This window comes from Molothrus aeneus, chromosome 3, assembly GCF_037042795.1.
Source record: "Molothrus aeneus isolate 106 chromosome 3, BPBGC_Maene_1.0, whole genome shotgun sequence".
NCBI classification, from domain to species: domain Eukaryota; kingdom Metazoa; phylum Chordata; class Aves; order Passeriformes; family Icteridae; genus Molothrus; species Molothrus aeneus.
The window spans coordinates 15,790,062-15,802,759 of NC_089648.1; the positions used below are offsets into that span (position 1 = coordinate 15,790,062).

The following is a 12,698-nucleotide window of genomic DNA, read 5'->3' on the forward strand; positions in this document are numbered from 1 at the left end:
ATCAGTACAAGCATCAAGCTGCTTGAAAATGAGTCCCAGGAAGTATCCAAAGCCAAAAGGTGTTTTTTGAGGGTGATGCTTTGCCAGCATGGGACCACGTCAGATTCCTGCTGAGATTTGACCGGATCTTCCCAAGGGCCAGCATGTTGTCCACATCTGTCCTTTTGTCACGCTCAGGGAGACAAACAACAGCAGGCAGGGTTAAAAGGTGACTTCCTGCACTCTGCAGCAAAACTATCATTAGCAGCTGCTTCCCAACTACCTTCCAGAAGTGATTTATAGACACTGGGGTGGGACAGACTGGGGAGGCGCCAGTGGAGCCAGAGCCTTTTACCAGTATGTCGTGCTTTCTTCCCAAATCCGCTGGACTAGCTGTGCTCTGCTGGGGGTGGACAGTCACTCTTGATGTGTGGCTCTTCTGTGCTCATCAGAAAGGGGATGACTGTCCAAATGTGCCTTGGATTTGTGTGTGCCAGCTCTCACTAGGTTACGCATTGGAATACTCAATGTTTAAGCAGTGACAAGTGGCTTGTGGAAACAGGAGAGTATATTTTTGCTAAAATCCTACTGGCTGGTGTTCAGGCACCTGGGAGTGCTCCTGAATTTCTCCACAATCTCAATCTTGTGGCTGAGTGTTGATTTTTAAACTCAAAGAATGATTTTTACAAGGAGGAAGACTGACTGTCCACCAGTTTGTTGCCTTTAAGTAGGAGGTGCTTTACATAGAAAAAGTTGGATGAATCCTTCTCCAGCTGCATCAAAATCATTCAAATTCCTGTATTCAGAATGAAGAGCCAGAACTGGAGGAGATTTTTCCCACCTACTTGACCATGGGGAAGTGACAGGTGCCTCCCTGCCATGCAGACATTTATGGGTAGGAGGCCTGATGGAGAAGGAGGAAAAAGCTGCTCAATAGCATTAGTAAGGAGGGAAACTTCAGCAGTGTTGGCATCTTGTTGGCACCTGGGGAATGAGTTGTGTCCTGCCTGGCAGTGCTCTCTGCAGGGGTTTGTGATCTCCAGGGTGCAAGAGGGTCCTGACCTCACTGGTGGTGGGACCTTGCATGGTGCTATTTGTCAAGATGGCACACCAGGGTAGATGTGTTGTCATACTCCAAAAATAAGGCTCTGGGGACATCTCCTTCCCCAATATGTCTTTGTTTTTCTGGGATGAAGTCTTTCCTTTTCCTGCAGTCCTTAAGTTCTTCAAAGATCTCAACTTCCTATTTATCTGGTAGGTTATGGTGAAGTATGAAGACTGCATAAGCCAGAAATAACATACTGAAGCACAGAGCAGTTTAAAACTGTAAGAAATTGGTAGGGCTGTGAAATGTTTTATTTTTACCCTTCTGTTCCATTCTTTCTTTGCATGTATTTTTGACTTGTGTATCGTAGTCCATTTGGTCATCCTTTCACACAAAACTTCTCTGCAGCTTTCTGTAAACTCTTTTCAGCCACAGCAGTGAATTTTTTGTGTTTGGTTTTTTTCTCTGTTTTAAAGAGAAAATACATTTGTTCTTTTTTATTTCCTAAGGTAGTTATTAAAATCTTCACAATCCTCCCCCTCTCCCACACATGCATGAATAAACTTAACTGCGTGCGGCAGAATTTTCAAAAGTATCTGCATGATTGAGTCATTTAATCAGTCATTTACCGATCTCTGAAAATCTCAGCCATTGCTGCTGCACTGCTGCCTCAAATATTTGGCCCGAGGTCCTGCTCTTCTTGAAGGTGTTTCAGTCTGTTTAAGCACAGCGGGTCTAAAACTTCACATTTCTGAGGCTGCTTTGTGGCCGGCCACCCCGACTTCATCATGCGCAGATGTTTGCACCAACATACTGCTCCCAGCTGTAGAACACCCCCCTCATTCCATACAAGCCCTGACCCCGACACGGCTCTTGGCTGTTGATTGACACTGGGCTTCTATAAAGCCCCTGCTCCTGTTAGCTCCAGTATGGATGTGTGTGGTTCCATGTGTGCATCATCCATTCTGTTTATTCCTCAGCCAGCCTGCAGCCCTTCTGGGCATCCAGCAGGTTACTTCTTCCATGGCAAAGAGAACACCTGCCTCAGAGGTGGAGCTCTCCTGTGGGCTGTCACCTTGCGTGGCTTAGTGGAGGATCATTTTCTTGTATCAGAAGGTGGACTTTTTTTGGGGTTTTGAATAATGTGGAGCTGTGGCTGTGGGAGCATTCACTGGACGTCAGTAGTCTTGTCTCCTCCCATGACTGTAACTTGCAGAGCCGAGATGATAACTTGGGCAGCAATATCCTGCCCCATCCCTATGGCAAACACTCCCCATCCATCTTTCTGAAGCATGGGTTATATCCTTAAAAACAGGACTTTGCCAGCTAATACTTCTCCTGTGGCTTAGACCTACAGCAAACTACCTGTTCTGAAATTCATACCTGACAGGGCAGGAAACAACAGTGTATAGAGCTAAATGTCACAGCCTTGAGTTGAAAAATGCTTATTTCTAAAACGAAATCTCCATTTAAGAGTTTTAACAATACATAGTTGTGTTTCTTGAGTTTCAGATCCTCCAAAGAGCCCATAAATGTTTTCCATATGTTAGCAAATAAATTTCTTCTGTCTTGTACATTATAAATCGTCCTCTCAAGAGATGGAATCTGAGTAAGACTGGCCATCCGTTCTGTCTCCATTGGGGAAACACTGTCCTTGCAACAGGCTGAGATTGTTCTGTTTGTCTTCATCCATCCAGCCTGCATCTTCAGCCTTCTTTAATTAACATTCATTTCAGAAATAGGGTTTAATACGGACTGAATGTATTCTGTAATTCCTCAGCCACAGAATTTGCCATATAATTGAGTTCTTGTGTAAATTTTTTTTCCTAATCTACACTTTTACTTTCAATTACAGATAATAATCCCACATGACCACAAAGTTAAAATTGTGAATTGATTCCAAGGAAAAAAGGTCAATGTCTTCCAGAGTCTGCAGAGTGCCTGAAATGGCCTCTTTTAGCATCCCATCTGAAAAAGCAGAGGTGTTTGTTCTGAAACCTTATGACCAGTTCAGCTGAAACACCACTCATGTGTTTTCCAGATAAATCTGCAGCCTTGTGCCTGCTTTGGTGCTAAAGAAAAGACACCCACTGGCAGGAGGAGCAGCAGCTCCCATGGTTATTCTGGTTTGTGACTCTAAAAATGACTGCAGTCTCCTTTAGCTTTAAGGGAAATATAAGGGAGAACACAGCAAAACTCAAGTGTGATATTCATGTTAAAATCCCATGTATTTTATATAATCAACAAATTTTTTTAAAAAACCCTATTTTTTGTTCAATATGAGACCTGGATGGCAGATCGAGCAGGCATGATCTAGAGGTGCATGGTTGAGCAGCAGAATTGTGTTTCAAGGTTATCTTGGTTCCCCAACTGCAAGAAGGGGGAAATACTCTCATGCTTCACTGAGGTGATACAGACAGATCTTGCTGCCACTGCTTTTCTTCCTGGACTTCCAGCAGAAGTCTTCAGGCTCATGTTTTCACTACAAAGTTGTGTGTTTGGAACAATCCTTTGCCCCTTGTGCCTTTTTCTTGTCAGAACATGGATTCCTGTCCTTGGGGATGTTTGACTTAGGAAGTTTGTTATGTGGCTTGGACACTGCTGACAGTCATTTCAGAGACAGACACAATTACCTCTTCTCCACCAGATGGGTGCATATTGGGGCAGATGTTTGCATTACAGTCCCCCTTCCATCTCTTCTGCTTTCCTAATTAAAAAAACAGATTTATCCCTGCTTCCTTTCCTTGAAACCTTTTGTCTACTTTCATTTCCCATCTGGGCCTCAAGCATGTTACAGCCTCACTATTAAAATTTAGAAGATTTATATTAGCTAGATAAACACTAAATCTAATTTTTCTTGCTGGCTTAGTCATTTCATATTCAGATGGTTCTTTTAAAGAACAACTGTGGCTTTTTTTCTTTAAAGTGGACAGTAAACCCAGTCCAAATACTTTGGAATATATTCATAAGTTCTGTGGGATGCTGGAGCATCTGTCATCCCAGCCCTCTGTGGAAAATGATGTTGTTGAGGGTAGATCAGCCCTGAGTTGTGAGATGTGTTTCAGTCAAAAGTTGAGCTCAGAGATTGAGGAGCTACAAGAGCTTGCAGTTTCCTTTTTTTCTTAATGCCATCCTCGAATAGCCGAAGGGGTAAATGCATTTTGGAGGCACAGAGCTCTCTGTGGGAATGATGGGGTTGTCACCTCGAGCAAATCCACCATGTTTGCTCTGTGAGGCTGAGCAGACCGACTAGGAGATTGTTGCAGTGACAGGACATGATGGCCTGCCTTCTGTTCTTCTTCCTGCCCAGCAGCCAGCTGTGCTCTGTGTGAACAGCCAAAGGGTTCATTGCTGCTAGCCACATCCTCTGATGTCTGGATTTTGGGCTTGCATTGTAAACCACAGCTATTCTAATTCAGATTTTAAAGGAAAAAAAAAGTACTTGCCAAGAAGAGAGAAATTCACACACAGAAAAACCAACAGGCTCAAATCCTTCCCTCAAAAACCTGAAAAGATCCTGACTATCCACCAGTTTTAAGGCTAGCTGCTTTTTTATCTGTTTGGGGTTTTTTCCTGCCTTCAGGTTAACTTTGCCCACACAAATTTACATCACTCAATGGGAATGGATACCAATTCTGAAAGAGATTTTTCAGTGGGGAAGGTCAAGTGGAAAGTTTTTTCTCTGGCTGTCAGGTTTATTTTCTAGTGTTGTATTTCTCCCTTTCTTTCAGGATCTCTTGTTTCTTTCAAGTGGTGCTGGAAATTAACCCATTTATTTTCTTGCTGTTTCTGCTAATACAAGCAGGCTGTACTCACTGATAATTCAATACTATTGTCACTGAAACAGTGGTATCATCTGGAAAGGCAGCTGTTCTTTTCCTTAAGTCCTTCAGAAATGCAGAGGCAATTACTGTGTACTTCAGCCTATAGATTGTCCTTGCTTACTCTTAGTCATAACCTGTCATTTGGACAGAAGGATATATAAAAATTACTGTGGTGTGGAGGTACACAGAACATAAAATCTATTTATTCTTTTGTATATAACAGATTCATAAGATGTAAGTGAAGAGCTCAAGGGAGCAGATAGGAGAAAGTTTGAAGGTTTGTTTGCTTTCTTTAAAAGAAAGGAGGGGGAGTAAAGGTCTTGCACGATTTATGTATTGCTTTATTGTATTTATCATGAGGGGTTTTTTGCTTTTGTGTCACTCTCTGATAGGTAAAACATGCTTTTCTTACTGCAGATCAGAAATTGGCATTTTAACACAATTCCCAAATGACTGAATTTCCGTTGCTTTGGTGTTGTTTCACTCTTAGTGAATTACAAATAAGAAGAACAAGTTATTAAACAAAAAGTTTCTGCATTGCTATCAGATACTCTAAGGCTCACTGCCCTGTAGTTTTTATGTAGCTAATTATAGCAATGACTGGGATGTGTTGAGCTACTTTGCTGAGGGTAAGCAATTTCTCTTGTCACAATTCTTCCTCTCAAGACCATTTTTTGTAGTGTATTTTTTGGCTCTGTACCATTCCCACATACAAACACAGTTGGTCGTGCAGCAGGATTGGGATATATCCTGCAGGAAACGGAAATTTGATCTTTTGCTGTGGTGGAAGTTTCCTTATAGCTGCATCTTGCCAGAACTTGTGTTGTAATTTGTGCACCAGTTAAGTATTCAGTTTTGTTCAGTTTGCCCCAGCAGTTGAAAAGCGATTTCCTTCTCTCCTCCTCTCCTAATTCTTTCCTCCTCTCCTTTTCTCCTTCTCAACACCCATTTTGTTCTTTCCCTGTGCTTGGATGATGATATGGTGTATTTCAGTGTACCAGCTCTTTACATTTTGTACTCTATTATTTTTGTTATGTATAACCTGAACTTGTATGAATTTAAGTAATCTTCAGATTGCTGAAGGTGTTGTTTTCTTGCAGGATGACCTTTAAGATAAAAAGGGTCATCAGGAGACCTGCCTGTAGGATTCCTTGTACAAAGGTGACTTGGCTGGTGCCTCTCCAGCTGTAGTTTCAAGCTGGTGAATTTGTGATCAGAGTGTGTTGTAGCACCGTTTCACTCTTGCAGTCAGCTAGCTGCATGTTTGTCTTCTGAAAAAATAATTTGGCTGTCTAGTAATGTACTTAAACTATATGATGAGTTAAAGTGTCAAGCTGTTTATGAGAATGTTCCCTTTTAATTAATCTGAAACTGCATGCTGTAGTGCATTTGTGTATTTAAGGCACAAATGTGTCAGAAACAAATACAACCAAGGGTAAATTGCCCTTTCATAACATACAGTAAAACAGAGTGGGAAAGGGGTTTGTTTGTTTGTTTGTTTGTTTTGGGGGGGGTTGGTTTTTTTTTACTTTTGCTTTTGTTCAGCTGTGTTTCCCAGGGCATTTCTTTGGTATTATGTAAGGGGAACCTGATTTGAGTCAAGATGCCTGTGAAAAACCAGTTATTTTTCAGCCAGCCCAGTTCCCCCACCTTGCTTTTGCAGCACAGTCATGCCAAGAGTGGAGTTGATGTGAGGGAGCAGGATTTTGGGGCTGCAGGAGTTTTTTTAGCACCTATATGAAACCACTGCTGAGGGATGCAACTTGACTGATGCATCTTTAGCCTCAGCAGATCAGAGACCAGCTACTCCATCCCCCTTTTCCTAACACAGCTGACTCTGTGCTGAGCCAACCTAGGGAAGTGAACCAAAAACTAGCCCTATAAAAGAAAGCGAATACTTTTCCGGTGGTTTAGCTCCTGGAGCCAGCTTGCTGTAGGGCTGGAAAAGCAGAAGTGCTGGCTCAAGGGAAACTGGAGCTGATGGGCTGAGCAGGAGGCAAAAACCCTCTGCCACCCCACTAACATTCATGGTGCCACCTGAAATTTATTGCATACCCCTAGCCCTGCATCCATTGCCTTCTGCAAGACCTCTGTTGTGCTGGTGATACAAGTAAGGTGGTTCTTGCACTTGTGTGTGGTTTAGGATTTGTGGCATTTTTCTCCTTCATGTTTCTACTGTGAAATTCGTCCTTCAGTTGAGACTGGAAGGAGATGCCAGGATAGCTGAGGCTGTGTTGATGGGGATGTGTTATGGCCAGATGTATGCTTTTACCTTGAAAATACATGGTTGATACGACTGCAGCTTTCCATTAGGTTCCCTCTTTAATCTGGGCTATGCAGTCAGCCTTTGAAGTGTATAGGCCTTTCTTTCGGCTTCAGGGTGCTTGAAGATTTGACAGAGGCAGAAAATGGCCTTTTCCATTACTTGCATATCCAACCTGAGGAAGTGGCTTTCAGCAGACAGCTATATTTGTAAGCTGCAGTCTCACTGGCTGCTGTGTTGGAACAAAATGCCTTGTCCCAGGGCAGGAGGAGGCAGCAGGGACAGCTGGATGTGGGGTGTCCTGGCTGGCCCCAGGCACTGCCTTTGAAGGTGACAGACAGAGTAGATGCAGCACGGGGTGTAAACACTGTTGGAAGGAGGCCGCCTTGGCCAGGGCAGAGCGATGACTGACAGCTTCCTGTACTGCAGCAGGAGGGATTAGGGAATGGCTGCCTGGCACATACCCCGGTGGGAGCCAGGGATGCAGGTCGGCAGCGAGCAGGAAAAGCTCTCTGCACCATTGGCACAGGGAAAAGCATTTGGCTCCTGGTGCTGAGCTGGAGCATGTCTGGGCAGTGATAGGAGGGGAGCTGAGTGGGAACTGTGGGGCCAAGGAGTTGCTCTCCTCTTCGTGAAGGAGCCTGTAATTCCCACCTGCTGTGTAAACACTGGCAAATCTGATTTGAATCTGTTGTCTTGTGTAACAGGTAGAAAAGAAAAACCCAAAACAGACAGAGAGTTGAGGCTGCCTGGAGTGTGTCCTTGACTTTTGGATCCTCTCAGATGATTGGAGTTGGAGGGTTTTTGTTTGTTTGTTTCCTTGGGCTTTCTTTTTTTGGAGAATTTGGGAAAGAAAATGAGTAGTTTGGTAAAGCTTCGCAATGAGACATGCTTTTTATATGAGGCTTCAATATTTTTCTTTAAGTTGACAGATTCCCCCTCTCACCCCTAGAAAGAAAAAAGAAAGCAAGAAAGAACGAAAGAAAAGCCATAAAGAAACCTCACAATTTTCTGACTGAAAAAATATTGTAAGGTGGTGTCCCCTCTGCCCCCCAGGATGTGTTTGGTAGTAACTGAAGATGAAAAACAGAATACCAGAGTCTGGGGAGCTCAGAGTGGACCTCTGCCCAGTATTGAAATGCATTATAATGAACTGCATCTAAATAGGCCTGTTTCCTTCCCTCACCTGTATTTTGTTAAGGGTCTTCTTGCCCTGTATCTTGTAAATACTTTATGAAGTGATTGTAGGAAGCAGTTCATATGTCTCTGGCACTTTCTGCAAGAGGAGAAGGAAAGACAGAAGTAAATAAGTGCCATTACATTTTTAAGCAGAGCCTGACATATTTGCAGTGCATATGAAGAGGATATTTTAAAAGTTTGCATCAGCTGTTGGATTCTATTTTGGTGATAAATTCCAGCTAAAATATCATCGATGTTCATAACTGTGTGAATAAATGACCCCTAACTGACTTCCTAAAATATCGTATCAGTCTTCTGTGGGAAGTTTGCATTTAACTTCGTTTTTTCTCCCTCTGTTTGCAGCCTGTTGTATTATATAGGAGGAGCACTGCTGGATTTAGAGGCTGCAGCGTACATAGCAAAGACATTAATGATGGATTAAGTGCATCAAAGACATTAATGATGGTTTAGGTGCATCAATTCTTTTAGCTTGGCTAATTTAATTTTCTGTAGTGTTTTTCTTCCCCCCTTATATTATTCCCTGCCCCCTCCTTGAAAGTTTCTGTATAGAAGAGCTGGGATTCATGGTGAGTTTTGTGGAGCCATCTGTTCCCAGCTGCGCTCAGCTGTCCAGTGTTTAACACCCCCTTATGAACTTTGTTCCTTTATTTCTTTACCCATCTTGCCAAAGGAACGTTTTTTGGCAGTGTTAGATGTGCTAAGTTCCCTGTCAGCACCTGAAAATTAGGAGCTCCCCTTCCAGCTTCCCCCACCTCTGCTCTCTGTGCCACCACAGGGATGGTCAGCTGAGGTCAGGGAGCTGATGCAAAAGTGATTTTGGGCTGCATTCCTGTGGTCCTGCTCCCACGCATGCCCACAGAGCAGGTGGTGGCACTGGTGGGGGAGAGAAGCAGTGGCCATCACCTCCCCTCAGCAGTTCAGACCATGGTGGCCATTCTCTTGGCCTTAGCAGAGGACAGCTGTGGTAATGTGGATAATATTGTTAGAGAAAGTGGCTCTGCTGATCTTTGCAGAGCTGTACAAGCACAAATGTTGGATGCTGGAGCATCCAACAATGCTGTAATCCATACCACGATGTCATTTTCAAGGTATAAACAGATTAACAGATCCTCTGCAAAAGGGAAAGGCCAGCCTCTATCCCTAGATGGTTTTAAGCAATTGGTTAGTTAAAACAATTCCCAGGTTTAAGTAAAAAGATCCTGTTGAAGCAGTGTAGCATGTCTCAGCACGGAGAAATCCAGTCAGGCCACAGCACAGAGGAGTTGCAGGAATGAAGAAAGAGTAGGAGTTCTGGTAAGGAGAGGCTTTCCACATGGATGAGGACACAAGCACCTTGTGGGTAGACAGAGCCACCCTGCTCTCACCACTGTACTGTGGGATTGCTGTGCTGCCTGGGGGATTGTCCCTAGAAGCTGCGCTTATGGTTTGGGTTTTCCCCCCCCCCTTAAAACATTCTGGTTTTCCCTTGTAAGTACCTGATGCAAAGACTTTCCATTGAAGCAGTGCTCTAGCCCAGTGTTGCAGTAAGGGGGAAGGGTATCCTGGGAAGGAAATGCTGAATAGACCTGCTCAGGGCCTCTGGTCCAGGTCTCAGTTCCAGCAAAATGGGATACTGACTTACTTCAGTCCTCCTCTGACTTCTGCAAACAAAGTTTCTCTTTGTATCTCTTCAAATGCCTGCTTTTGCAGACATGTCTGATGCCTTGCATGAGGCAAGTAGTGAAACAGGAAAATCTCCCTGAGGTTTCCCCCCCTTACCACATCTGAGTGTTTGTCATGTCATTTCATCGTGTCTGAGTCTCATATATTCTTTTCGCTTCTTGAAGTGAGCTGTTAAGCCACATCTGTGGCCCATGCAGAGCTGCCCAATGATGCCAGAGTTGGGTTTAGCAGGAGTTTAATGGAGATGATCTTGTGTGCTGATTTCTAATAAATGTTCCTTAAGTTTTGCTGACTTCAGCCAGCACAGCCACCAGTATCTTTATGGCACTAAAAGCTATAACCACAAAAACTTAAAATAAGAAAAGGTAGCAGTAAAAAATAGCTAGCTGTCTGCACTTTATATTGGTATTTGTTTCAGGGATGACTAGAAAACATTTGAGAAATTCTACTCCTGTTCTGGTATTGGACAAGTCTGAATCCATGCTTATTGTAATGGTTGTGTACAGCCAATTTGTCTTTGAACTGAACTGAGATGTGATCTAACATGAAGCTTTTCCTTCAGACTTTCAGCAGAGTAGAACTACATTCAGCTCCAGCCATCCCCAGTGGATGAGAGTGGCAAAATGTTTCAAAAATGTGTGGAAGCAATTTTCTGCAATACAATTTCTGTCTTGTCTTCAGTGATGGGAAACAAATAGAAATTTGACAAAAGCATTTTCTTCTATGGTTTTGTATTGCTGTGACAAATTAAAAGCTTGTGCTTAGGAGACAGGAGTCTCAAATCTTAAAAGATTTTTCACACTGAATCTTTTTCTTAATACTTGGATCATCTAAGGTCTCTTTGAAATGGGCTGTCTTAAGTATACAGGGCACAGTTAGAGGTTGATGGAAAATGTCAGCTGTTCCCTTTTCTAAATGTCTTGAAGAGAGAGAAAAAGGTGTTTCGAGACAAAAATTTAGGATTTGTGCTGTCTTTCCACTGTCTGTGAAAGTCAGAAGTGCTGTTTCTTTTTAGGCTTTAAAAATAAAATTTTAAAAAGCTGGAGGAGAACGGAAAGACTTGTTCTGGTCTGGCAAGATTAGGCTGAGGGAGTTCTGGGAGACTATATTTTATCTTAATTTCTTTGGAGAGGTGGAAGTTTCTCTGCCACGCATCCGAAATAACTCTCAGACTTCCTCTTTGTGACGTTCCTAAACAGCAGCTCCGTAGATAAGGCCCAGGCCGGCACAGAGCTCGGTATCACTTGCTTGCTGAGCTGTTTTGCTGGTTTTATCATTCTTCCTTTCCGGACTGATAGCACAGCTGTGCCTCCCCATATCCCAGTGAAAGCAAAGGGTCAAGTGAGATTGTGCCAGGGCTCCTGAGGGATTGCACCTGGGCAGAGCACACCAAGGCTCCGGCTGCTGGTGGGGAGCCCATTCATTGCAGAGGTCTTGGCCGGAGCTGGTTGGGCTGTGGCATGGGAGGATGCAGCTCTTTGGCTGTTGCTTTTCCAGGCTCATCCTCAACCCAAGCAGAGCTGGGTTTCTTGTCCTGGGAATGGTGGGGATGCCTTCTCAAAAGATGAGGTGGCACTGGGCTCTTCTTCAGCATGGTCAGGCTTCAGCAGGTGGACCCAGGAGCTGCTGCAGGGAGCTTTGGCTGTTGCAGAAGGATGCCTTCGGTAAAGGTGAAGTTTTGCTTTTCTCTGCTGCATGTCAAGAGGCTCCCTTGGATGTTGTGCTGTGTGGGCTTGCATGGCAGTGGGAGATGGGAAAAGTGGAGAGGGGCAGTAGAGAGCAGGTTGGCTTGTGCTTTGTAAAGGCCAGGCTGGCATGGGGGTTTGATTCCTTCAGGACCATTATTTGCAAAGCTAATTGTTCAACATCATGATACATCTGTTCCCCCCTGCTTCATGCAACCATTAACCATTCTAGAGAGGAAAAAAAAAATCTTGTCTTGCTTGACCCACAGTTATTTTTTACAGCAAACTTGCAAATCCTTTAGCTGGCAGAGAGCACTTCTGGAAGTTTTAAGTGACAGAACTCCATAATTTCCCTCTGGCAACCAATTTCTGACAAGCTGCCACAGATTGTATTGCTTCATAATTCTGAGAGGAATCTTTCTTGTAGTCAGCCTTGCATGTTGCATCACACAGAGTGAACCTATTCTGTGAAGCCATTAGAGGCAAGGTGATCAGTCCAGTTCAGAAGCAAGAGAAGTCTGCCTTTTCTCATGTTTTTTTTTTCAAAGATGATCATCTGTGCTTATTGCTTAGGTATCTGATTAGCCTTCTTGTGTAACAAATCCATTTCAATGAGAAATAAACTGCAGTAAATGATTAACATAATCCTCTTTACTAATGACTGGGGTTTTTAATTTAATGAGTCACTTCTGAAAGTCTGAGGGGGAAACAAGGACATGCTTTTCTTTGTTTAAATTACCACAGTGCCATCATTTGCCTGTAGAAGCCTGGTGTTGTTTCTTCAACACATGCAGTACGTGTGCTTGCTCAGATACGTCCAGCTCACTTGCAGCAGGAAATGTGTTGCACAGGTTTTATAAAATTACTCTTACAGTCGTGATTAATGATTTTGTTATCCAGGCAGTGAAAGCACAAGAGTTTGTGACTGCTATAGCACTCAGAAGGTTCTGGTATGAGCAGCACAAATCTCTCATAATTGAGCATTTGAGGGCATGTTGAAACAGAGTTTGTTATCAGAATCCCTGTTCCAACAACTTTTA

At 43.4% G+C, this 12,698-nt stretch overlaps 1 protein-coding gene across 1 annotated transcript in view; it reads left to right on the forward strand.

The window, feature by feature from the left end:
* The window catches only part of SPRED2 (sprouty related EVH1 domain containing 2), a 59,364-nt gene that overhangs the window by 38,317 nt on the left and 8,349 nt on the right, over nt 1-12,698 (forward strand). The window lies entirely within an intron of this gene.